At 47.7% G+C, this 27,066-nt stretch overlaps 1 pseudogene; it reads left to right on the forward strand.

The window, feature by feature from the left end:
- Positions 1-2,418: 2,418 nt before the first annotated feature.
- On the forward strand, positions 2,419-16,752 carry LOC144259096 (olfactory receptor 52R1-like; annotated as a pseudogene).
- Positions 16,753-27,066: the final 10,314 nt, after the last annotated feature.

Consider the following 27,066-nt stretch of genomic DNA (forward strand, 5'->3'; position numbering starts at 1 on the left):
TGCCCTCAGCAAGTTTGCAGATGACACTAAACTGAGAGGAGAGGTAGATACGCTGGAGGGTAGGGATAGGATACAGAGGGACCTAGACAAATTAGAGGATTAGGCCAAAAGAAATCTGATGAGATTCAACAAGGACAAGTGTAGAGTCCTGCACTTAGGACGGAAGAATCCCATGCACCGCTACAGGCTGGGGACCGAATGGCTCGGGAGCAGTTCTGCAGAAAAGGTCCTAGGGGTTACAGTGGATGAGAAGCTGGATAGGAGTCAACAGTGTGCCCTTGTTGCCAAGAAGGCCAATGGGATTTTGGGCTGTATAATTAGGGGCATTGCCAGCAGATTGAGGGACGTGATTGTTCCCCTTTATTCAACATTGGTGAGGCCTAATCTGGAGTATTGTGACCAGTTTTGGGCCACACACTAGAAGAAGGATGTGGATAAATTGGAAAATGTCCAGCCAAGGGCAACAAAAATGATTAGGGGACTGGAACACATAATTTATGAGGAGAGGCTGAGGGAACTGGGATTGTTTAGTCTGCGGAAAAGAAGAATGAGGGGGGATTTGATTGCTGCTTTCAACTGTCTGAAAGAGGGTTCCAAAGAGGATCGATCTAGACTGTTCTCAGTGGTAGCAGATGACAGAACAAGGAGTAATTGTCTCAAGTTGTAGTGCGGGAGGTTTAGATTGGATGTTACGAAAAACTTTTGCATTGGGCGGATGGTGTAGCACAGGAATGCGTTGCCTAGGGAGGTGCTGGAATCTCCTTCCTTAGAGGATTTCAAGTTCAGGCTTGACAAAGCCCTGCCTGGGATGATTTAGTTGGGGATTGGTCATGCTTTGAGCAGTGGTTTGGACTAGATGACCTCCTGAGGTCCCTTCCAACCATGAGATTCTGTGATTCTATGACTGGATGATCTGCGTTGTTCCCGTGATCCACCAAATGCGTACCCTTGATCAATCAGTGTGTACTTTCAAAAAAATATGAAATCAGGTTTATTTGACAAGATCTGATTTGCATAAACCTTGTTGGAGACTGCTATTACTTACATTTCACGACTTTTTTTAACTAATACCATACCAGCTTTTCCATTGTTTCTTCACCTTGTCAGTTCTTTTATAAATAAACCTTTCCCTTTATTTTTTAATACTTTACATTTAACACAGGAATTGACCTAAAACTTTTCTAGGACTACCCTTGTTGTTAATATACTTAATATCCTCCTTTTTATGATCCATAGCCCTGCCAAACATGGACTTTTCCTGCTGTTTTAATGTCCCTTATCAATTTCCATAACTTACCATTTCTATTCTTGGCCATCTATTTAACCTTTTTCTCTTTGGTACGTATTACTTCCCCTCCCCCCAATGGCTGCCTTCACTTTACCATTGAACTGGGTTTTTACCCAGAGTTCTTCACTTTGTTGAGTGTGAAATCATGAATTTTCCGCCATCTAATAAGCTGTTCTCAAAGAATCACCAATTTTCATTCATATTTTTGTGTCTACATTTTTCCTCCCAATCAGTTCTGCTGACAATTTGCCTCAGTTTTTGGGAATTAGTCCTCTTGGAGCACTAAGTGTCTATAGTTGGGAACTGGTTGGGAACGGTACGTTTGAATGTAAATCAAATTCATTTTTTAATTTTCCTCTCCTATATCATATGCTCTCTTCTTTGTCTCTTCTGTCAAGTAAAGAGTCCCAGACTTTTCTGTCTCTTTCCGAATGGCAACCTCCCCTATTCTCAAAGCTTGTCTTAGAAATCGCTTTTATATATTCATATATCCTTAATAGAGACTGGGTGACCTACACTGAACACACATCCCGAACATGTTACTCTCCATTCCATATCTTAGGGATCTCAGCATTGCTTTTATTTTGTCCACTAGTGCAAATGAGCAGGTGTTTCTCTTCGAGCTGCTGCCTATGGCACCCAGGTCTTTTCCCTGAGGTATGCTGTTGTTGGGATATTTCTCCCAACCTTTGTCTCGGGAAAAGTTTGGTGTTTTTTTCACTCTCAGATTTTGAGCAACTGGATGAATGGGGAACTCCCTTCAGTATGGACTCCCTATCCTGGCTCTCATTGCATTGAGGAACAATGACGGATAAACAGTATCCAGACTTGTGTTTCCTGCTGGTGTCTCTTAAGATTCCCCACCACAAAGTGTAGGAATTATTAACACAGGGAATACCACAAAATATAGAATTGGATTTAGTAGGATCATTGTTCATAGTTATTTCTCTGAGTAATTAAATATAATTTTTCAGTGTGTTCAGAGAGATTAATCTGCTTCTCCATGAGAACAGCCTCCACTAGTACATTTGTTGTCTTGTATTAACGTTGTCTCTCCATTCAGGCATTTCTGCTGTGACCATCACCCGAGACCCTGGGAACACACAGAAAGTGAGAGGAACATAGAGTGCATGCAGGAGACAGCCTTATGCCTCAGAGCTGGACACCTTCTCCCCTGCTCCATGTCAGAATTCAACACAACTGACTTCACCAACCCCTCCACCTTCATCCTGCTGGGCATTCCTGGCCTGGAAGCAGCCCATGTCTGGATCTCCATCCCCTTCTGTGCTATGTACACCACAGCCATCTTGGGGAACTTCACCATCCTGTTCATCGTGAAGAGGGAGCCAAGCCTCCACAGTCCCATGTTCTATTTCCTCTGCATGCTGGCCATCACCGATCTGGTCATGTCCACATCCACCCTGCCCAAAATGCTGAGCATCTTCTGGTTCAATTCCAGGGAGATCAGTTTCAGTGCCTGCCTCACCCAGATGTACTTCGATCACTCTTTCTCAGGGATGGAGTCTGGAATCCTCGTGGCCATGGCTTTGGATCGCTACGTGGCCATCTGCCATCCCCTGAGACATTCCACCATCCTGACACGCCCCCTGGTGGCCAAGATCGGCCTGGCCGTGGTGCTCCGCAGTGGAATAATCGCATTACCCTACCCGTTCCTGGCAAGGCGGTGGCCATATTGCAGAACCAACATCATCCCCCAGTCGTATTGTGGGCACATAGCTGTGGTGAAGCTGGCCTGTGCCGACATCAGCATCAGTAGTTACTATGGCCTGTTTGATCTTTTCTCTGTGAATGGAATGGATGCGTTTTTTATCGCTGTGTCCTATACTCAGATCCTCTGGGCCATCTTGCGCCTTCCAACAAAGGATGCCCGGCTCAAAACTTTTGGGACCTGCATCTCTCATCTTTGTGCCATCTTTGCTTTGTACATCCCAATTTTCTTCTTCGCTCTTTCGCAGCGGTTTGGCCACAATGTGCCACTGTATTTACGCGTTCTCATTACTAGTGTGTACCAGGCGGTGCCCCCTGTGCTACACCCCATGATTTACGGGGTGAGGACCAAAGAGATCCGGGGCAGGCTGCTCCAGCTCTTTACTCATAAAGAGATCTAAATATTTTCTCCTTGTGCTCTGGCTCTCAGATTGATCTTTGTACAGAGCTGGCTGGTACATGGTGTATGGACCTGGGTCCCTTCCCTAAATCACTGACTGGACAGACAGAGAGACATTAAACCCTTTCCTGTCCTTACTGTTGTCTGTCAATATGATTAACTGGGGAGTTAGTCTATGAACACTTCTCTGGGTTGCCACCTTTCTTATTGCCGGTAGCTGGATCCCTGAAATTACAATTTTGCCCCAACTCTTCTGTCAAGCTTTGACACTGCTGTGTGTCTTTCTCCCAAATGCCCTGCCCCTGTCACTTGCTCCTGTCTTCCCTTCCCCTTGTCAGCTGTGACCCACTCATCTGTAAAACCAATATGTTCTCACATCTTACGGCAAGTTAATTAAGGGACAGTGGTTTGTGTTAAAATGATAATGTTTATTCTAAATTTGTTTCTAACTCCGTGGAGAGAGGTTTCAGAGTAGCAGCCATGTTAGTCTGTATTCGCAAAGAGAACATGAGGACTTGTGGCACCTCAGAGACTAACACATTTATTTGAGCATAATCTTTCGTGCATCGGATGGAGTGAGCTGTAGCTCACGAGAGCTTATGCTCAAATGAAAGTGTTAGTCTCTAAGGTGCCACAAGTCCTCCTTTTTTTCTGTGGAGAGAGAGACCTCGTGCAGGACTCCTGGGATCTGTCTCAGCTCTGGAGGGGAATGGGGTATAGTGTGTCACAGCAGGAAGCAGATACATCTGGGGTCTAAATGAGAAGACCAGAATGCCCATACTGGGTAAAGCCAATGGTCCATGTAGCCCAGTAGCCTGTCTTCCAACAGTGCCCAGTGCCAGGAGCTTCAGAGAGAAAGAACAGAATATGGGAATCCTCATGTGATTCGTGTCAAGCAGCTCGACAGGAGGGGGCAGAAGCCCCGAGCCCGGGGTGTCTCAGCTTCATCTGGCAGGAGTTCAAGCCTCCAGCCCCAGTAGGAGCCGCCGGGGGAGGGGAAGAGCCTTTAGGGGCTGCTCTCTTCCTTACATCTCCCTTTCCCTTTGTGCAGATGGAGATGGGTTGCACTGCGCCACCGGTAGTCTCCGCACCAGTGGTCTGCTCCCTCTTTGCCCATCTCCTTGGGCCACAGGCCATAACAGAGGACCAGCCAGAGGATCCTCATGTGTCCACTACCCCTTCCCGCACTGTGCTGTGGGATGAGCGTCACCGTTTTCTGGTGGACACCAGTGATTTGAAGGGTAAGGTGAAGCTCCCTCTCCAGCGTTGGGAAGACTTCCATCTCATCCTCTTGGCCATGAGGGCTGTTTTGGAGAAGTGGAGGGGAACCGGGAGGCAGGACATCCTACTCTACCAGTGGGGCTGCAATTTAGGTGACAAGCCTTTCAGGTTAGTCAGTGATTGTTGCAAGGCCAGCTGGGGATCCTCCTACCCACAAGGGTCCTCCTCAGCCCTCAGAATGAAGCCAACCACCTTTTCATCATTGAACACCAGAGGCTCTGGGGTGGGTCTCCACTGTTGCCAGGTGTTCTCCTTCCTTTCTGACACAGGGTACTCTTTGGCTTGCCTGCAGAAACCTGCATGGATCCAGGTGCCGAGACCAGTTGGCGGCTGCAGTGATGGGACAGGGTATATTTTAGACCCATCAGAGCCCATGTGGCTGGGTTGTTCTCCCCTGACCTACAGCCTGAGATGCTGGGAGTTGCCAAGGTTGTCCCTGGTCGCCTGCTGCACCTCCAGGCCTGTGTGGAGGAGCTGACATTGAATCTGTTCAGTGTTTACCCCTGAATGCAGGCTTGGAGTGGGTGTGTTTCTCTCAACAGGTGTTGACAGTAATGCCTGGGCCTGGGTGGGGATTTTAATACCACCTTTGTGGACGGGTAGTGATCAATGGCTCAATGTCTAGATGGCAGCCGGTATCAAGCGGAATGCCCCAAGGGTCGGTTCTGGGCCGGTTTTGTTCAATATCTTCATAAATGATCTGGAGGATGGTGTGGATTGCACTCTCAGCAAATTTGCAGATGGTACTAAACTAGGAGGAGTGATAGATACAGTGGCAGGTAGGGATAGGATACAGAGGGACCTAGACAAATTGGAGGATTGGGCCAAAAGAAATCTGATGAGGTTCAACAAGGATAAGTGCAGGACAGAAGAATCCCATGCACCGCTACAGACTAGGGACTGAATGGCTAGGCAGCAGTTCTGTGGAAAAGGACCTACGGGTGACAGTGGACAAGAAGCTGGATATGAGTCAACAGTGAGCCCTTGTTGCCAAGAAGGCCAATGGCATTTTGGGATGTGTCATAAATATAAAGGGAAGGGTAAACCCCTTTAAAATCCCTCCTGGCCAGAGGAAAACTCCTCTCACCTGTAAAGGGTTAAGAAGCTAAAGGTAATCTCGCTGGCACCTGACCAAAATGACCAATGAGGAGACAAGATACTTTCAAAAGCTGGGAGGAAGGAGAGAAACAAAGGGTCTCTGTCTCTCTATATGCTGCTTTTGTTGGGGATAGAACAGGAATGGAGTATTAGAACTTTTAGTAAGTAATCTAGCTAGGTATGCATTAGTTTATGATTTCTTTAAATCGCTGAGAAAAGAATTGTGCTGAATAGAATAACTATTTCTGTCTGTGTATCTATTTTGTAACTTAAGGTTTTGCCTAGAGGGATTCTCTGTCTTTTGAATCTAATTACCCTGTAAGGTATCTTACAGAGGGGATTTCTTTACTTCTATTTACTCCTATTTCTATTAAAAGTCTTCTTGTAAGAAAACTGAATGCTTTTTTATTGTTCTCAGATCCAAGGGTTTGGGTCTGTGGTCACCTAGGCAAATTGTTGAGGATTTGTACCAAACCTTGTACAGGAAGTGGGGTGCAAGGTTTTGGGAAGTATTTTGCGGGGAAAGACATTTCCAAACAGCTCTTCCCCAGTAACCAGTATTTGTTTGGTGGTGGTAGCATCCAATCCAAGGACAAAGGGTGGAATATTTTGGACCTTGGGGAAGTTTTTGACCTAAGCTGGTAAAGATGAACTTAGGAGGTTTTCATGCAGGTCCCCACATCTGTACCCTAACGTTCAGAGTGGGGGAGGAACCTTGACAGGATGTACAAGTAGGGGCATAGCCAGCAGATCGAGGGACGTTATAGTTCCCCACTATTTGAGATTGGTGAGGCCTCATCTGGAGTACTGTGTCCAGTTTTGGGCTCCACACTACAAGAAAGATGTGGAAAAATTGGAAAACATCCAGCGAAGGTCAACAAAAATGATGAGGGAACTGGAACATGACTTATGAGGAGAGGCTGAGGGAACAGGGATTGTTTAGTCTGCAGAAGAGAAGAATGATGGGGGATTTGATAGCTGCTTTCAACTACCTGAAAGGGGGTTCCAAAGAGGATGGTTCTAGACTATTCTCAGTGGTAGAAGAGGACAGGACAAGGAGTAATGGTCTCAAGTTGCAGTGGGGGAGGTTTAGGTTGGATATTAGGAAAAACTTCTTCACTAGGAGGGTGGTGAAACACTGGAATGCGTTACCTAGGGAGGTGGTAGAATCTCCTTCCTTAGAAGTTTTTAAGGTCAGGCTTGACAAAGCCCTGGCTGGAATGATTTAATTGGGGATTGGTCCTGCTTCGAGCAGGGGGTTGGACTAGATGACCTCCTGAGGTCCCTTCCAACCCTGATATTCTATGATTCTATGGACCTGAATTACTCAGAGCTTGAGAGCAGCCAGGCCTCTGCAGCCATCCTCAGAGAGATGGTCAATCATCACTCCCTGGTGGACGTGTGGCATGACGAACACCCGGATGACAATTCCGCTTTTACCTATGTCCGGGTGGAGGTCGATTGGTTACGTTACTCCTGGTTGGACTGCATGTATGTATTTTTTTTACATCTTTCGCGGGCCCACTCCTCCAGCATTCGACCGGCCCAGTTATTTAGTGGTCACAATGGCTTCTTTCATCTCAGATCTCATCTGGGGCTCTTCACCCTTCAGACCCGCTCTGTGCATACTCCAGGAGGTGGGGGGCCCCCTTATTGCCTACTGCTCGGGTTTTCCTTGAACAGGTCCTACAAGAGGGTGCTCCCCATCTACCCCTCACCCCAGGACCTCTAGAATTCTTGATTTGGCTCCTGTCCCATGAGTCCCTCTGGCCCCCTCCCTTTCATAACCAAGGTGGGCTGCACGCCCTGCGGCTGATTTATTTCTGAATTCCAACAAGGGAACCACTTTACATGCTCCATTTCCTGAGATGCCCTGATAGCAAGTGGCGGGACTTTGTACCACCTTCAGTGGGTGAGGAACCCCGGTGGGCCAGAAAGTACTCCAACCTGGTCCCACGGCACACGGGGGATATCGGTTGGTGGCTCCTTCATGCAGCCATGAGCATAGGCATGTATGTGGCACAGTTCACCCCCATTCCAGATGCCTCCCCATTTTGTGGCATGAGACAAACCCTGGCACATGCCTATCTAGAATGTGCAAGATTGCAGCCCCTATTCCAGCTCCTCCACAACTTCCACAGAAGTTTCAGGCTGCATTTTTCTCCACACCTTGTCATATATGCTCACTGCTTTCGCTCACATATAGGATGCTGCCTGCAGGTCCCTTGTGTTACAGGTGAAATATACTCTAATATGAATCTGTACATTTATTCATAAAAGAAATAATCAAACCCATAAGAAAATAATAAACTTGTAAGAAAAGATATGAGGTCAAGCAAGTACTATACTATAGGCTGCCACAGCTGCAGGCTGCTGGTTGATAATGGCTAGGGACTTAGAAGTGACAGAGAGGGGAAGGCACGTCTGTGTTGCGGTGAGTTACAAATCAAAAGAGAGAGCTGGACCTAAATGAAGCAGGAGAAGAGAGAGAGAGATGGGATGAAACCCACTTGAGCAGATACTCCCTTGACTAATTCTGGAAGAACTCGGTGGAACTCTGATGCCAGTCATCTCTACTATGAAACAGGCTTAAAAACTCAAACCATGTCTCTGTGCATAATTGTCTTGGCTATCTGGGTGGAAGCCCAAGGTTGGGTTGGTTTAGGGGAACTATGTTTTGGCTTCTGTATAAGCAGTAAAGCATTGCAAAACACTGTTTTGTTGTTGCCTTGGTAAGTCCAAGTAGTCGAATAACCACCCATTTTGGGGATTTTCAGCCATTCATGATTTTACTGACCTCTCTCATATCCCCCCTGAGTCGTCTCTTTCCCAAGGTGAAAAGACCCATTCTCTTTAATCTCTCCTCCTACGGAAGCTGTTCCCTACCTCTCATCATTCTGATTGCCCTTTTCCCTAACTTTTTCCATCCCAATATCTCTTTCTGAAACGGGAAGATCAGCTCTGCAGGCAGTAGTTTAGGTTTGGGCGTACCATGGATTTAGATAGCGGCAATATGATATTTTCACTCTTATTATCTTTCACCTTTCTGACTGATTCCCTGAAGTACATGGAGGGGATGTTTTCAGAGAACTATCCACAGTGATGCCATGCTCTCTTTCTTGAGGGGTAACCGATAATTTAGACCCCACCACTGGATATGTATAGTTGGGATTATGTTTTCCAATAGCCATTATGTTGTCCACAGGTTCCTGGAGCATACTTTCTCCCTCCTGCAATGAATGGTTTCTCCTGCAATTGGAGACTGTCTGTCTGCTGCAGCCTTAGCCCTGAAACTCATGAGTCCGCTCTGCCACCCTTGTGCCTCTGTTCTTCCCCAGCTTCTCCTGACTCATCCAGCCTCTCTGGTTTTGAAGGGCTGAACAAAACTTCCTTCTCTGATCCCTCTTCTGTGGCATTGGAAAAGGCACAGAGAAAGGCAACAGAAATTATTAGTGGTATGGAATACTGTCCATATGAGGAAAGATTAAAAAGTCTGGGGCTTTCAGCTTGGAAAAGACATGATGCAAGTGGGATATGAGGTCTTCAAAATAATGCCTGATGTGGAAAAAAATGAATCAGGAAGGGTTATTGACTCCTTCACATACCAGAAGACCTGAGGGTCACGCAATGAAATGAATAGGCAGCAGTTTTGAAACAAACAAACAAACAAAAAAAAGAATTTCTTCACAGTCAACCTGTGCAATTTTGGGCCAGAGGATGTTGTGAAGGCCAAGACTGTAATAGGATTCCAGTAGAGCTAGATAATGTCAATCAATGGCTATTGGTCAGGATGGGGAGGGATGGTGTCCCTAGCCTTTCTTTGCCAGATTCTGGGTGTGGGTGACATCAATCACTTGATGATTTCCATGTTCTGTTCATTCCCTCTGAGGCACATGGCACTGGCCACTCTTGGCAAATGGGTTACTAGGCTACATGGGCCATTCGTCTTATCCAATATGGGCATTCTAATATTCCTATGTAGTCCCAAGATTTATCTGCCCCCCACTGGCACCCACTCCCCTTCCAGAGCTGAGACGTGGTGTCACATGGAAACCACTGACAGGTGCTTTACAGACTATTGCTCACTCTTTCCAGGAGGTATCCCCCTTTTACAGATGGGAAAACTGAGGCAGCAGAAGGGGAAGTGTCTTGAGCCACGACCATCTCCCACAAGTCCCTCGCTGCCAATCCATACCTGGCTCATACAGTGCACGCAACAGCACAGAGGTGTGGTGTTCTCTCTCCCTTTATTTCTCTAGTGAGGGAATTTCCCCTGATTTCCATGGGGCTGCACCCACTTGCAGCAGCTGAGGATTTGGCCAAGCCAATGAACTAGAGATAAAGCATCAGCAGGGACCAGTAAGCTGGGAGCAAAGCGTCCCAGCTCTGCCACGGAGTCGCTGGGTGAGCTTGTCACTGCGCCACCAGAATCACTGCTGCCCTCTGAACCACAACCTCTACGGGCAGTAGCTGAAGATTATTCTTTATTGTTTCTAGTGTGCCCTGATCCGGGCTGCAGAATCACACACTGCTTTGGTTTGACACCCTGCAGCAGATCCTTGGGCTCGATGCATTATGTATCGAGAAGTGCGCTGTTTCCCTGGAGCTAGAATCCAGGATGTGACCGAGTGTCTGTCAAGACTGATCAAGACCTCGGACCGCTACCCCAGATGTAAGTGGGAAGTGAGATTCGGGTCGGAAACACAAGGAAGAGGTTACAAGTCAGGAACCCTCCTGATTCATACCGAGAAAGCAGGGCAATTGGCTAGTTTTCTTAGATGCATGTACAAAAATGCAAGGAGCCTGGGAAACAAGCCAGAAGAATTGGAAGTCCTGGCACAGTCAAGGAACTATGCTATGATTGGAATAACAGAGACTTGGTGCAGTAGCTCACATGACTGGAGCCCTGTCATGGGTGGGAATAAACTGTTCGGGAAGGACAGGCAGGGGAGTAAAGGTGGGGGAGTTGCTAGTCTGTAAGAGAGCGGTCTGATTGCTCAGAGCTCCGGTATGAAAGTGGAGAAAAGCCTGTTTTGTGAGATCCCTCTGACAGTCTTCAGTGTCTTCTTTGTCACTTCTTCTGGCTGGGCACAGGGGTGGGCAAGGAACGAATGGAAGGGAGGATGGAGCAGAAAGAGGAGGGGTTGGTTCAGTCCTTGAACAACACAGAGACTGGATGAGCCAGAAGGAGCTGGGGCAGGAGCGAGGCACACAGGCGGCAGAGGGGAATCTCTGGTTGCAGGGCTCTGGCTGCAGCGGCGAGACAGACTCCGACTGGAGGAGAAGCCGTGAGCTGCTGGAGGTGGCCCCAGAACACCCCAGAGGACTCTGACTGAATCCCAAAGAATGCTCCTGGGCGGTGAGGACACAGAGGCACGGTGGCAGATACAAAAGCTCTGGGGGCTGTTATTTATTTGGCTTCAGCGACAACAGCGACAACATGGCAGATTTTAGAAACTGGGACTGAACTTGTGGTCCCAGGTTGAAGGGATTTCTAGCCTCTTTGGCAGACTGGTGGATTGTTTGTACCATCAGGGTGATGCACTGCTCGATTCTAAGTCTGTCTAGTGTATAGAACTCAGATTGTGATTTTGTTTATTTCTCAGATTTCAACTTTGTTCTGTACATTATTACTTATAATCATTTAAACAACCAATCTTTATCTAATTATAAATCGGTTTTCTATTTTTTTTTTACTTAATGCAGGATGTTGTTTGAAAAGTAAAAGGGAAATCTGCTCAGGCTGATGTATTGTCCTCTCCCCATTGAGGGAGGGGCAGACTGGGAAATAAAGTTACAAATAAAGTCTGGCTTTTGGCCAGGGCAAGATGGTACAGCTCTTGGGTCCTAGGTTGGAGAGTTTGGGAGGAACTGGCTGCAGCCTCTCTATTGTTTTTTCATGGATAGCTGGTGAAAGCATTCATGTAACTGCAGCTGGGTGTGTCCCTGTCTGTGTATAGCTATGTAAATGCAAGACCTGAGAGGACTACAGCTTGTTACAACCTCACAGTGTGAGAGGGAGCTCAGACTTGTATGCTGGAGGGCTCGGCTGTTCGCAGTTCCAGGTTGCACCCTAGGGAATCCCTTTCCCACTCTGCAGTGAACAGGCCCTGCAAGACAGTGAGTCCCTTTCCTCATTGTCATGTGGTCACTGAGGGACAGACAGAGAGACCATGGTAATGGAATTAAAGTCAGGACACTTGGGGTCTGTGAGTCAGTCGCTGTGTGACCTTGGTCAAGTCATGTCTCCCCATGCCTCAGTTTACCGATCATGGAAATGGGGATGGTTCAGAGTGACTTTCCCTTGCTAGGTGTTTTGAAGATCCCTCAATGAAAGGTGCAACACAGCATGATGATAGTTACTGATGAGAAGTACTGATCTCTGATGCCTTAGCGAAAGCCCCATGTGTTTTCTGTAAGTGCTTGTCTCTCCTCTTACTCAACTTTCCCCAGATCTGTGGGTCCACTGTCTACCATCTACCCATCTATCCTGACAATTTACAGGATATCAGATCCTCTGGAGAGTTAGGCATTATCCCTAGTTTTTTTACTCATCACCTCATCACCTATACTTTTGAAATATATACACACAAACATACAAAGCAGCCAATTCCTCTCTGACTCAGTACAGAGCCCACGAGTTCTCATCTCCCTTTGGGAAGGTTCCTTAATTACTGTTTACTCCTGAAGCTGGACAATTAGCACCAAAGTGGAGACATACTTGTCTACAGCCTGTTTACATTCAGGTCCTCCCTTCTCCTCTGGAGGCTGAGCGAACCCCACTGGGATTACACAGAGCTATATTATAAACTGTGCATGCCATGTGTTGGCTCTCGGCGTGGGATGTTGCTGGAGATGCTGGGGTGAGAGAGGTGTGGGTCACAGCTACCTGAGGGGGAGTCCTTGGGAGGACACTTCCGTCTCAGAATTCACAGGTATCATCTCTTGCTGAGAGGCTGATTGTCAAACCCTGAATAACGTGGGTGTGGTGGGATAGAGAGTAAGTCTGTGATCCTTGAAACGTCCCAGAGCCCTTGCCGTATGTGATGAGTTTGCTAAGAATCACTGGCCAAAATGTCACTCTTTACTGTGCAACCCTGCTCATCCCGCCTGATGGACTACCGCCCCGAGGTGGTGAATTTCAGTGGCACAGTGAATCCTTCAGGGCAAAAGATGTTATTAGATGTGCAATACAAGGCCAAATTCTGAGACCACGACCTGTGCTGTGCTCAGGCCCCAGTGAGGCAAAACTGCCCTTGGAGCAAAAACCGAGAACAGACGTCAGGAGCCAACTGTGTGTTCATGCACAGACACTGTAACCTGCTCTTCTTGTATTTCCGGACTCTGTCTGTTAATGGGGCAGAGGGACAGGGGCTCTTCCCTGACTTTTATCTGCTAGAAAGCTTGGAGGTGCTAGAGCTCCTCACTCGAACAATAATGAGAATTTTTAACATGGGTAACGCATACTTTCTCCTCGCTACATTCCAGAAGTCGGCTGAACTGTTCTGCCTGAAACTTTCAAAAAACAATACTGCTCAAAGCAGACACCCAGCCTGGGAAATCTCAGTCCAAACACCGAAAATTTGAAAAAAACAATTTTTTCAGTCTTCCCTCAGAGGTCATCTTTTCAAACCCCCTAATCATCCTTTTCTCCAGCTGTTCCGGATCATTTTGAATGTTTATCCGATTCTCCAAAGGACTTTTTCAACCCTTCCCATCTTGGTATCATCTGCTAATTTAATAAATGTACTCTCTATGCCATGAAATAAATTGTTGATGAAGACATTGAAAGGAACTGAACCCAGAACTGATCTCCCCACTTGTTATGTCCTTCCAGCCTGATGGTGAACCATTGATAATTACTCTCTGGGAGCAGTTTTCCAACCAGTTATGCACCCACCTTATTATTTTAGCTCCATCTAGGTTGTATTTCCCTAGTTTCTTAATGGCAAGGTCATGCAATACCGTATCAAAAGCCTTACTAAAATTGAGATATACCACATCTACTACTTCCCCCCATCCACGAGGCTTCTTACCCTGTCAAAGAAAGCTATCAGATTGGTTGGACATGATTTGTTCTTGACAAATCCATGCTATCACGAATCATCTTATTATCTTCTAGATGTTTTCAAATTGATTCCTTAATTATTTTCTCCCTTATCTTACTTGGTACAGAAGTTAAGCTGACTGGTCTGTCATTACCTGAGGTGCCCTTAGTTCCCATTTTATAGATAGGCACTATATGTGCTCTTCTCCAGTCTTCCAGAATCTCCCCTGTCTTCCATGACTTTTCAAAGATAATAGCTAATGGCTCAGATATCTCCTCAGTCAGTTCCTTGAGTATTCTAGGATGCATTTTGTCAGGCTCTGGTGACTTGAAGACATCTGACTTGTCCAAGTAACTTTGTACTTGTTCTTTCCCTTTTTTAGCATTTGAACCTACCCCATTTTCACTGGCATTCTCCGTCTTAGGTGTCCAAACACCACCAACTGTCTTAGTGGAAACCAAATCAAAGAAGTCATTAAGCACCTCTGCCATTTCCACATTTTTTTTATTGCTTTCCCCTCTTCATTTAGTAATGGAACTACACTGTCCTTGGTCTTCTGATTGCTTCCAATGTATTTGTAGAATGTTTTCTTGTTATGGTTTTTTGTTTCCTTTGTGTATCCAGCTCGTTTGGTTGTGTTTTGTTTGTTGGACTTTCTAATTTCGCTCCTACATGTATGTGTTATTTATTTGTTTATATTTCTCCTTTGTAATTTGACCTTGTTTCCACTTTTTTAGGATCCTTTTTTGTTTTTTAGATCATTGAAGATCTCCTGGTTAATCCACTATGGTCTCTTGCTATACATCCTACCTTTCCTATGCAGTGGGATAGTTTGCTCTTGTGCCCTTGATAATGTCTCTCTGAAAAACTGCCAGATGTCTTCTATTGTTTTTCCCCTTAGACTTCCTTCTCATGAGATCTTACGTAACAACTCCCTGAGTTTGCTAAAGTCTGCTTTCTTGGAATCCATTGTCTTTATTTTGCTGTTTTCCCTCCTACCATTCTTTAGAATCATGAACTCTATCATTTCATGATCACTTTCCCCCAAGCTGCCTTCCACGTTCCAATTCACAACCAGTTCCTCCTTCTATGTCAACATCAAGTCTAGAACAGCCTCTCCCCTAGTAGCTTTCTCCCGCTTATGGAACAAAAATTTGTCTCCAATACATTCCCAGAACTTGTTGGATCATCTGTGCCCTGGTGTGGACAGCATGACATTAATTCTTCCATCGACCTAGCTACCACCTCTCCGGGATTACCTATGCTGAGGGGAGAACCCCTTCCCTCTGTGTAAGTAGTATTTATATTGAAGAGCTAGGGAAGCACGGCTGTAGAATTTAAAATGTAAACAACCCTTCATGCAGATCTTCCAGAAAAAACATCCAGTCTTCATCTGCCAAGTTGGGGATTTGGAGAATCCAAGACTTTTCTTCTCAGTGTGTCCCAGTCTTTAATCACCATTAGTGTGAACTATTTGGTCCTAATTTCAAGCTGGAATTTGCCTGGCTTCAGCTTCCAGCCCTTCGGTCTTGCTCAGCCTTTCTCTGGTAGATTACAGAGCCCATTATTACCCAGAGTTTTCTCCCCATGAAAATCACCACTTGGGCATTCTATTGATAAGTTAAAGAGATATACACCTTCAAGTCTAACGATCCGGCTTTTTCTCCATCCTCCAATCATTTTTGTGGCTCTTTTCTGCACCCTCTGCACGTTTTCAACATCTTTTTTTGTCAAATTTGGACTACAGAACTGGATGCAGTTTGTTAAACCACTCCCATGCACAGAGGTAAAATCCTTCCCCTGCTCCGACTCACCAGCTCAACATTTTCCCCTCTAAATCAAATACCGCTGAGAAATCAAGGTACGTTGCATCTGTGTTGTTCCCTTAATCCACCAAATGTGTACCCCGATCAACCAATGTGTACTCTCATAAAAGAATGAAATCAGGTTTATTTGACAAGATCTGTTTTGCATAAACCCTGTTAGTGACTGCCATTACTTACATTTCTAGACTTTTTTTGAACTAATCCCATGCCAGCTTTTCCATTCTTTCGTAACCTTGTCAATTATTTTATGAAAAAAACCCTTTCCCTTTCTTTCTTAATACTTTACATTTAACACAGGAAGTGACATAAAACTTTTCTAGGATTTCTCTTGTTGTTAATATACTTAATAACCTCCTTTTTGTGATCCAGAACCCTGCCAAACATGGAGTTTTCCCTGATGTCTTAATTTCACTTATCAATTTTCTTAACTTCCAATTTCTATTCTTGGCTCTATATTTTCTCTTTTGCCTCTTTCTTACATATTACTTCCCACCTCTTCAATTGCTGCCTTCACTTTACCACAGAACTGAGTTTTTACCCAAACTTGTTCACTTTGTTGACCGTGGAATCATGAGTTTTCCACTTCTTAATAAACTTTTATCAAAGAATCTCTCAGCACATGTCTTCCCAAAAGTTTGTTTTCTTCCCTTCTGAGATTTCGAGCAACTGTCAGCCTTTTGTGGGCACATAGCTGTGGTGAAGCTGGCCTGCGCTGACATCAGCATCAGTAGTTACTATGGGCTGTTTGATCTTTTCTCTGAGATCGGAATGGATGTGTTTTTTATCGCTGTGTCCTATACTCTGATCCTCTGAGCTATCTTCCGCCTCCCCACAAAGGATGCCCGGCTCAAATCTTTTGGAACCTGCATCTCTCATCTTTGTGCCATCTCAGCTTTGTACATCCCAGATTTCTTCTCTTCTCTCTTCTACTGGTTTGGCCACAATGTGCCACTGCATTTCCTCCTTCTCATTGCCAGTGTGTACCAGCTGGTGCCCCCCGTGCTACACCCCATGATTTATGGGTTGAGGACCAAAGAGATCCTGGGCAGGCTGCTCCAGCTCTTTACTCATAAAAAGTCCTAAATATTTACTTCTTATGCCCTGGCCCTCACACCGAGGTCCATGCAGAGCTGTCTGGTGCGTGGCCCTGGGCGCCTTTCCTGTATCACTGGACAGAAAGAGACATTAAATCCTTTCCTGTCCTTACTGGACTCTGTCAATGTGATAAACTGCGGAATCAGTCTGTGTGTAAGCAGGGGAATAGTCCCACTCTTGTGCGGAACTTTCCTGGCTTCTGCGCTACCCCGGTTAAGTGGGCTAGCGAAAGGATCTGAGTCCTCGCTCCCACTTCCTTTATCCAGTGGCCTCCCTGCCCTTGGGGACTCCCCTTCCACTCTCCTGTCTGGCAGAGTCCTCGTAACCCCAACGAGGCTGGGCCCAGGATTCCCGGGGGCCTCGACTCCCAACCCTGCTGTGGTCACCTAGGACAGTGGCTAGTGTGTCCCTACTCCAGGGTACTCTCTCTGCACTGGGCAGTTCTCTGACCCACTGACCATTACATACAAGTTAAAGCAAATGCAAGTTATTTAATCAACAATTAATTTTAAAAAGAATAAGGAATAAGGGAAAGGTGAAAGGAAACACATCGCCCCGTTCTGTGGCAGGGAACATCACAAACAGTGTCTCTGGAATGTCAGGGCAGTTCACAGTCTGCTCCTTGTAAGTCCCAGGCCCCATCTCCGGCCCTGGATGTGCTGCGGGGATGCTGTGGGTTGGACACTTGCTCTGGTGGTGGCCACACGCTCTCAGGCTCTAAGTGGTAGGTCCCTTCTTCCCAGTGTCGCCCCCACCCTGTTGGGGTTACGATCCACGCCTGGCCTGCAGAGCCTCTTGGCTGAGGCATCTCCCTGTGCTGGGCCCACTGCCCAGGGTCCCCCTCGCTCTCCCCAGCTGCTCACCGCACCCAACTCGGACTGCTCCAGCCCCAGCTCCACCACTCGGTCTCTGCACGGCTGCTGCTCTGCCTCCAGCTCCATGGGCTGCTTCTCTGGCCCCTCTGGCTCTGGTTGCTGCAGCTCTGGTCCCAGGAGAGGTCTGCTCTCTCTGGATCTGGCACAGCTCAGCTCGGGCCCCTGCTTTCTCCTTAGATCGGCCTCACTCTGTCTGTCCCAGCAAATTCAGCTCACACAGAGGACGGGATCTCCCCGGCCTCCTGGTTCCCTGATTAGCCTGCTCACCCTGTCATTCAGGCTGACCTGGAGCACTGGCCTCTCCCCATTGTCCCTGGGGACTGTCAGTCTCAGGGGCCTGATTTCCCATAGACCCTTCCCCTTTTAGTACTGGGAGCTAGCCAACCAAAACACCCCCACTGACTCTTAGTAAGGGTCTATAGTCCCCTTACATGTGCACAATATCCTGGGTTGCCAACTTTCTAATTGCTGATTGCCAGATCCCTGTAATTGCAATCTTGACCCATCTCTTCTATCAAGCCTCGCCCCGCTCTGTGTCTTTCTCCCAAATGCCTTGCCCCTGTCACTTGCTCCTGTCTTCCCCTCCTCTTGTCAGCTGTGACCCACTCATCTCTAAAATCAATATGTTCTCACATCTTAGGGCAAGTTAATTAAGTTACAGTGGTTAGTGTTAAAATGTTAATGTCTGTTCTTACTTTGTTACTAACTCTGTGGAGAGAGAGACCCCGTCAGGACTCCTGGGACCTATCTCAGCTCTGGAAGGGGAATGGAGTATAGTGTGTCACAGCAGGAGGCAGATACATCTGGGGTCTAAATGAGAAGACCAGAATGGCCATACTAGGTAAGACCAATGGTCCATGTAGCCCAGTAGCCTGTCTTCCGACAGTGCCCAGTGCCAGGTGCTTCAGAGGGAATGAACAGAACATGGGAATCCCCAGGTGATTTGTGTGAAGGAGCTCAGCAGAAGGGGGCAGCAGCCCTGAGCCCGGGGTTTGTCAGGTTCATCTGGCAGGAGTTCAAGCCTCCAGCCCCAGTAGGAGCCATGGGGGAGGGGAAGAGCCCAGGTTGCCCTGGCTGGCGTGGCAGAAGCCCTCAGCTCAGGCCGCCCTGACCCCTGGCCGCAGCCACAGAGTGGAGGCAGGAGCTGCGGAGGGATGGGAGGCAGAGAAGCCCTACTCGTTTTTTTCCCCCCATCTTCCATACTGCTGCCCCCCAGGGGTCAACTCATTTCCCCTGTCCTTGGTTGAACTTCAGAGGGTGTTTTTTCTCTCTCCTCTCCCTGACCCTTTAGGGGCTGCTCTCTTCCTTCCGCCTTCCTTACCTCTTGTGGAGACACAGACGGGTGGTATGGTGCCACGGGTACAGTCCCCGCACTGGTGGCCTGCTCCCACATTGCCCATCTCCGTGGGCCACAGGGTCGGAACAGAGGCCCTGGCAGAGGGTCATCATGGGTCCACTACCCTGTCCCCCACTGTGCTGTGGGAAAAGCATCACCATTTTCTGGTGGACACCGATGATGTCCAGGGTAAGGTGAAGCTCTTTCTCCAATGTTGGGGAGAGATCCATATCGTCATCTGGGCCACGAGGGCTGTTGTGGAGGAGTGGAAGGCCAGTTAGGGATCCTACGGGGATCCTCCTCTACCCACGGGGATCCTCCTCAGCCCTCAGAATGTAGGCAACCACCTTTCAACCCTGAAGTCAAGAGGCTCTAGGGTGGGTCTCCAGAGTTGCCAAGTGCCCTCTATGCTTTGTGACACAGGGTACTCTGTGGTTTGCCTGCAGGAAACCCACAAGGATCTAGCCACCGAGACTAGCTGGAGGCTGGAGTGGGGGCACCGGGTATATTTTAGACCCCTCAGAGCTCATGTGGCTGGGGTTGTTCTCTCCTGACCTTCACCCTGAGATGCTAGGAGTTGCTGAGGTCATCCCTGGTCACCTGCTTCACCTCCAGGCCTGTGTGGAGGGGCTGACGTTGAATCTGTTCAATGTCTACCCCCTGGATGCAGGCTCAGAGTGGGTGTGTTTCTATCAAGAGGTGTTTGCCTTCCACAGCACCTTGGATCCTCACGAATGCCTGGGCCTGGGTGGGGATTTTAATACCATCTTTGGGGACGAGAATCACTCAGGCATCGAGAGCAGCCAGGCCTCTGCAGGCATCCTCAGAGAGAGGTCGATTGGTTCCTCCCCGCCTCTGAACTCTAGGGTACAGATGTGGGGACCTGCATGAAAAACTTCCTAAGCTTACCTTTACCATCTTAGGTCAAAACTTCCCCAAGGTACAACATATTCCACCCTTTGTCCTTGGATTGGCTGCTACCACCACCAAACAAATACTGGTTACTGGGGAAGAGCTGTTTGGACACGGCTTTCCCCCAAAATACTCCCCAAAACCTTGCACCCCACTTCCTGGACAAGGTTTGGTAAAAAGCCTCACCAATTTGCCTAGGTAACTACAGACCCAGACCCTTGGATCTTAAGAACAATGAACAATCCTCCCAACACTTGCACCCCCGCCTTTCCTGGGAAATGTTGGATAAAAAGCCTCACCAATTTGCATTGGTGACCACAGACCCAAGCCCTTGGATCTGAGAACAATGAAAAAAGCATTCAGTTTTCTTACAAGAAGACTTTTAATAAAAATAGAAGTAAATAGAAATAAAGAAATCCCCCCTGTAAAATCAGGATTGTAGATATCTTACAGGGTAATTAGATTCAAAACATAGAGAATCCCTCTAGCCAAACCTTAAGTTACAAAAAAGACACACAGACAGGAATAGTCATTCTATTCAGCACAGTTCTTTTCTCAGCCATTTAAAGAAATCATAATCTAACACATACCTAGCTAGATTACTTACTAAAAGTTCTAAGACTCCATTCCTGGTCTATCCCCGGCAAAGACAGAATATAGATAGACACACAGACCCTTTGTTTCTCTCCCTCCTCCCAGCGTTTGAAAGTATCTTGTCTCCTCATTGGTCATTTTGGTCAGGTGCCAGCGAGGTTACCTTTAGCTTCTTAACCCTTTACAGGTGAGAGGAGCTTTCCCCTTGCCAGGAGGGATTTCAAAGGGGTTTACCCGTCCCTTTATATTTATGACACACCTTTACCTTTGTCTAGGTGGAGGTTGATCAGTTTTGCCACACCTGTTTGGACTGCATGTATGTATTTTGTTTCGACCTTGCCCAGGCCCACTCCTCCAGCATTCAACCAGCCCAGTTCTCGGCCCACCACTCAGTGGCCATGATGGCCTCTTTCATCTTGGAGCTCACCTGGGGCTCTTCAGCCTTCAGATCCCACTACGCATACTCCAGGAGGTGGGGGCCAGGACAGGACAAGGAGTAATGTTCTCAAGTTGCAGTGGGGGAGATTTAGGTTGGATATTAGGAAAAACTTTTTCACTAGGAGGGTGGTGAAACACTGGAATGCGTTACCTAGGGAGGTGGTAGAATCTCCTTCCTTAGAAGTTTTTAAGGTCAGGCTCGACAAAGCCCTGGCTGGGATGATTTAATTGGGGATCGGTCCTGCTTTGAGCAGGTGGTTGGACTAGATGACCTCCTGAGGTCCCTTCCAAACCTGATATTCTATGATTCTATGATTCTATGATTGCCTACTGCCCAGCTTTTCCTTGATTGGGTCCTACAAGAGGGTGCTCCCCCTTGACCCCTCACCCCAGGACCTCTGGAATTCTTAATTGGGCTCCTGTCTCATTCGTCACCCTGGCCCCCTCCCTTTCATAACCTGAGCCAGCTGCAAACCCTGCAGCCAGTTCATTTCTAAATTCAACTGAGGGAACAAGTTCACATTCTCATGCTCCACATGCTTCACTTTCTCAGATGCCCTGATACGAAGTGGTGGGACCTAGTACCACCTTCGGAGGGTGAGGAACCCTGGTGGACTAGACAGTACTCCACCCTGGTCCCACGGCGAACCAGGGATATTGGTTGGTGGCTCCTTCATGGAGCCATGAGCACAGGCATGTACATGACACAGTTCAGCCCCATTACAGATGACTGCCATTTTGTGGCATGAGGTAGACCCTGGAACACGCCTCTGTAGAATGCGCAAGGTTGCAGCCTGTAGGGGACTGTGGAAGACTTTGTTACAGCCTAGCTAGGGAACCACCACTTTCTCGAGGCCGCCCGGTTACTGTAAAACATGGAAAACCAACTTTAACCGGTTTTAGGCTTGTTTTGTCTGCCTTGCATGGCCCATTGCCAGGTTGCAAAAAGCCCCCTTAAAAAAGTACCTAATTATATATTCATTAGCTGTTTCTGTGTACTGCTTATTATGGCTAGCTAGTTGCACATTTGTTGGACTCTGTCCCAGGCAAACCTCCGGTGTGCTGGGTTCTCCGCCTCCGTAAGAGCAATGCTTAAAGTCCCATTGTAAATGTGCCATGCCTGCGCCGTGGCCCAAGAAGTAGTGACCTCCCAGGTGGAGCGCGCCCAGGAGCTAAAGCGATGGTGTGAAGTGTTGGTTGCTCAGGTGGCAAATAAGCAGCACCTTAAGCGCGGGCGGCGACCAGTGACCACCGCCCAGGTACGTGCGGTGACCGCTTTCCTCTCTTGGGATCCTGAGACTTGGGATGGGAACATTTGGGACGCCTCGTCCTCGGAGGAGGAATCCCCCGTGGTGGCTCTGGTGTGGCTGGTAAGGGAGCTACGGGTGTAGGGGGGCGCCCTGCAGCCACAGCTCATACATACATTTAAAACAAGTGAGTTGCAGGAAACTGTGAAGACGTTTTGACAGGAGCCCGGGGAGGGCGTCATGCAGTGGCTCGTGCGGGTCTGGGACAATGCAGGCAACACGGTTCTGCTGCTCCCTTATGAATTTCAGCAATTGGGCGTTCTCTCGCAAGACTCTCTGGTACGTGCACAATTGGCGAACCTGACGCAGCCGCAGGACAAGAGACAGCCCATTGACAGCCCCTCTTTGTACCGCTGGTTGGCGGCTGCAGTATGTTATGAGTTATACCTCATTGGTCACGCACACAAACTGCTGCCAATTATACCTCACAGGTCACACACACAAACTGCTGCGAATTATACCTGATAGGTCACGCACAGGAAATGCTGCAAATTATACCTGATAGGTCACGCACAGTTCGAGTCTAGGCTGAGGCACACGAGCAAAGTCCACAACTGCAGAGTTCCCAAAGATACTAAGTTTATTACGCTCGAGCGTGGTCCCCCCTGCTAATCAGGAGGAGACCCCGACCGAATGCAGGTTATACAGAGATTATTTACCTTTTAACAAAGCATGTTACCCTCGTGCATCGGAAAGCTTAGCTAATAGACAAACCTTTCCCTTATCTACCACCTATCTCTGTTAAGTTTCAGAGTAACAGCCATGTTAGTCTGTATTCGCAAAAAGAAAAGGAGTACTTGTGGCACCTTAGAGACTAACCAATTTATTTGAGCATAAGCTTTCATGATGCATCCGATGAAGTGAGCTGTAGCTCACGAAAGCTTATGCTCAAATAAATTGGTTAGTCTCTAAGGTGCCGCAAGTACTCCTTTTCTCTGCTAAGTGCATCCCCTGTGCTAAACCATTACTTCAACTAGACAACATGGTCCTAAAGCAATGCACCAGTAAACTTTCTTATGAGGATGGGAGGCTCGCATCAAGGCCAGGAGGCAGGGAGTTCGGAACAGACAAAGAACAGAAACCGGGAGTCGAGACAGGCTGGAAACAAGGGGGCAGGGTGGGTCACAGGAATGCAGTATCTAAGCAACACTCCTCCTGGTGCATGATGTGTTTGCTTTTAGACAATGGTGGGCCCCAAACCAAAATGAAGTCACATATGCACATATGCTAACTCTTCCTTAACAAGTAGAGGCGGCCTACTCCTCGGTGGGGGAATTGGAAGCACAGGTGCACCCCTGGAAGACTGTTCCGGAGGGGTTGCAAGTCCTCCACCAGCTGGGTATGGCCTGGGCTGTCGCCACGGGTGGAGAGGCGGGGCCAAACAACATACCAGTAACAAAATCAATCAAGGCCACTGTTTTAGGCCTGGCTCCTAATGAGTTAAAACCTTGCCTCCTAGCAGTTGTTATGACAGAGAACGGGTGAGTGGGGGATTTGGCAGCCACCCTTATGCAATTGGAGGCGGCCCAGGCAAGTGCTAGGCCGTGAGCCATACGGGCTGAAAAGGGGCAGCAGGGCGGGGGGCAGGAGAAGGGGGAATTACGAGTGCCCCGGAAGACTTCGTGGCTAGATCTTTTGCAGGCTAGTGTGTCTCGCAAAAACATTAATAAAAAGCCAATGGCGAACCTATACAAGCGCTGGCTGCAGTTGCCCCCTACAAAACAAAGCACCAAAATAATAAATACATAAATAAAGCAAACCAAGCCGGCGGAGCCCTCTGCCCCTCCCACCAAGTAAAAACTGCCAGGCCCCTACTGAGGGCGTGCCGGGTCCTCTGCCCCATGTGTTGTGGCGGCCACACTCGGTAGGGAAGCGGGGGACCAACGTCCCTATGTACCCCTAGCGATCCGCTGCCCAAAGGAAGGCGTCCAACATCTTCTAGCATTAATAGAAACGGGTGCCAAAGTTACCATTTTGCACTCCGCGCAGGCCCAGGGCCAAGCTGCTGTGGTAAAAAGCCTCAAAGGAGCAAAAACTCCAGCATATAAAGTCACTGTCACCCTCACCCTGGAAAATTCACCCCCGTTTCGGGCCAAGCTCTTGACAGCCGCAATCAAAAAGTATATACTAGGCATTGACGTCCTGCAAGGCCACTCGGTAAATACCCAGTACGATATCTTTGCATTTAAACATCCCCAGTCCCTAAACCAGCACCCCGAGCAAGACTAAGTAGCAAGTACTGGCTAACGTGTTAAACATTACGGCAGCAAGAACCACAAGCCGCTGTAGTCCTCACCACTAAAAAAAAATAGGCATACGTACTCCCCCAAAAATCATAGAATCATAGAATCATAGAATATCAGGGTTGGAAGGGACCCCTGAAGGTCATCTAGTCCAACCCCCTGCTCGAAGCAGGACCAATTCCCAGTTAAATCCCCACTATCCCCGCATGGTCTCACTTTCCTGCTTGTCGCGACGCTCCTTATAAGCACTGCTGCAGCCATCTCCTCACCCATAAACACCTGGCTGGGGCTGGCTCACAGTGCTGTAAATGCGACATTGTTTTGCCTACCACATTGTTCACTATAAGTGCGGTAATGAAAACCTGTTTCATCGGGGTCTGTGCAGCACCGACCCTGGTCCAGCACTATTACCTACTAAAAATAATTAATGAAACTTTTACATATACAAACTTGTATGCATTGGGGCCAGCCCAATATAAACTGGACGCCTCTCTGTATTCCTTTTAGCTTGCCAGTGTAACGCTTGCTCCTTCTTGTACGTAATTTGTAAATGCTTCTCATGTTAAGGCAAACCTCACCAATAAAAACCTTATATATAATAAAAGTATAAAAATCTCCTTTGCATATGGGCATATAAAATTGCCTGCTGGATGATTTCTTTCCTGTGGGAGGTGTGCTTATTCCTACATCCCTGCCAATAGTTCTGGGGGCCCCTGCACTCTTGGTCGGAGGGCCCCCCTTATTTTTCCGAATCCCCCACAGGTGCCTGCCCGCCACAGGAGGAATGCCATCCCCCTTAATTCCACCTGTAAATTGGATGTAACCCTATTCTCCAAGGCCGAAGCCGCAGCCCTGGCCTTTTCCTTAATTAGTATTGCTGGGCTAATGGTGCACAATTATCATGCGGTAAAGCACCTTGTCTGTACCCTGGCAAAAGCCATCAACCTGACCTCTACAATCCTCGCACTCCTCTCACATGAGTTGGGCGAGGTAGGCCAGGGAATGCTACAAAACAGGCTGGCTGTGGATTATTTACTCCTGCACCACGGCCACCCGTGCCAAAACTTTGCTCGCACGTGCTGTTTTAATGTAACCAATGCAAGGCCTTCCGTTGAGGCCAACTTATTGCGCTTCCGGAAGTTAGCAAACGGCATCCACCAGCAGCAAGGGGATGCCTGGCTTTGGTCCTGGCTTTCCACCTTACAGGGGTGGGCAGCACATCTAATCCAGGGCCTCCTTATAGGCCTCATTTGCCTTATTAGCTTGTATTTTTGATGCCTTTGTGGCCGCGGCTTCATGTCCCAATGCTGTGCGCGCTCCACCCACTATGCTTCCGCCTAACAACACGCAAAAAAGCAAAAAAAAAGCATAAAAAACTGTGAAAACCTTTGTTACAGCCTAGCAAGGGAACTTACACTTTCTCAAGGCCGCCCGGTTATTATAACACATAAAAAAACAACTTTAACCAGTTTTAGGCCAGTTTTGTCTGCCTTGCATGGCCCGTTGCCAGGTAGCAAAAAGCACCCTTAAAAAATACCTAATTATACATTCATAAGCTGTTTCTGTGTACTGCTTAGTATGGCTCGCTAGCTGCTCCTTCGTCAAACTCCATCCCAGGCAAAGCTCCGGTTTGCTGGGTTCTCCGCCTCCGTAAGAGCAACGCTTCAAGTCCCCATTGCAAATGTGTCACTAGGCTTCAATAAAGCCAATAACTCGCTGCTTAGCTGCCTGTAGATCTCATTTTCTCAAAGTACCGCTGCCGTCCTGCGGTGCTTCGAACACCTTGGCCCAAAACACAGCTCCATTCCAACTCCTCCACAACTTCCACAGGAGGATCTGGCTGCACTTTTCTCCACATCTTTTCATACACGCTCACTGCTTCAGCTCAACATACAGGATGTGGTCTGCAGGTCCCTTGTGTTACAGGTGACATCTACTCTCATCTAAATCTGTAAAATTATTAAGAAAGCAAATGATTAAGCCCATAAGAAAATAAGAAACTTATAAGAAAAGATATACAGGCAAGCAAATAGGCTAGACTTTAGGCTGCCACAGCTGCTGGCTTCTATTTGGTAATGGCCAGGGACTTAGACGTGACAGAGAGAGGGAGGCACGTCTGTGTGGAGATGAGTTAGAAATCGAAAGAGAGAGTTGGACACAAATGAACCAGGAGAAAGAGAGAGAGAGATGGGATGAAACTCACTAGAACAAGGACTCCTGGTCTTTACCGTTCCAGGGAGTACTTTCCAAGGGAGACACAAACTCTCTCCCTGACCCCAAACAGTCACTGTGCATTCCAGAAACATTTCCTTGGCTTAACAGTGAAATCCTTGCTGATCTTAAACACAAAAAAGAGGCTTACAAGAAGGGGAAGATTGGACAAATGACCACGGATGAGTATAAAAACATTGCTCGGGCATGTAGGAGTGAAATCAGGAAGGCTAAATCAACATGGAGTTCCAGCTAGCGAGAGATATTAAGAGTAACAAGAAGGGTTTCTTCAGGTATGTTGGCAACAAGAAGAAAGTCAAGGAAAGTGTGGGCCCCTTACTGAATGAGGGAGGCAACCCAGTGACAGAGGATGTGGAAAAAGGTAA

The sequence above is a fragment of the Eretmochelys imbricata genome, chromosome 1 (assembly GCF_965152235.1).
Source record: "Eretmochelys imbricata isolate rEreImb1 chromosome 1, rEreImb1.hap1, whole genome shotgun sequence".
NCBI lineage: Eukaryota > Metazoa > Chordata > Testudines > Cheloniidae > Eretmochelys > Eretmochelys imbricata.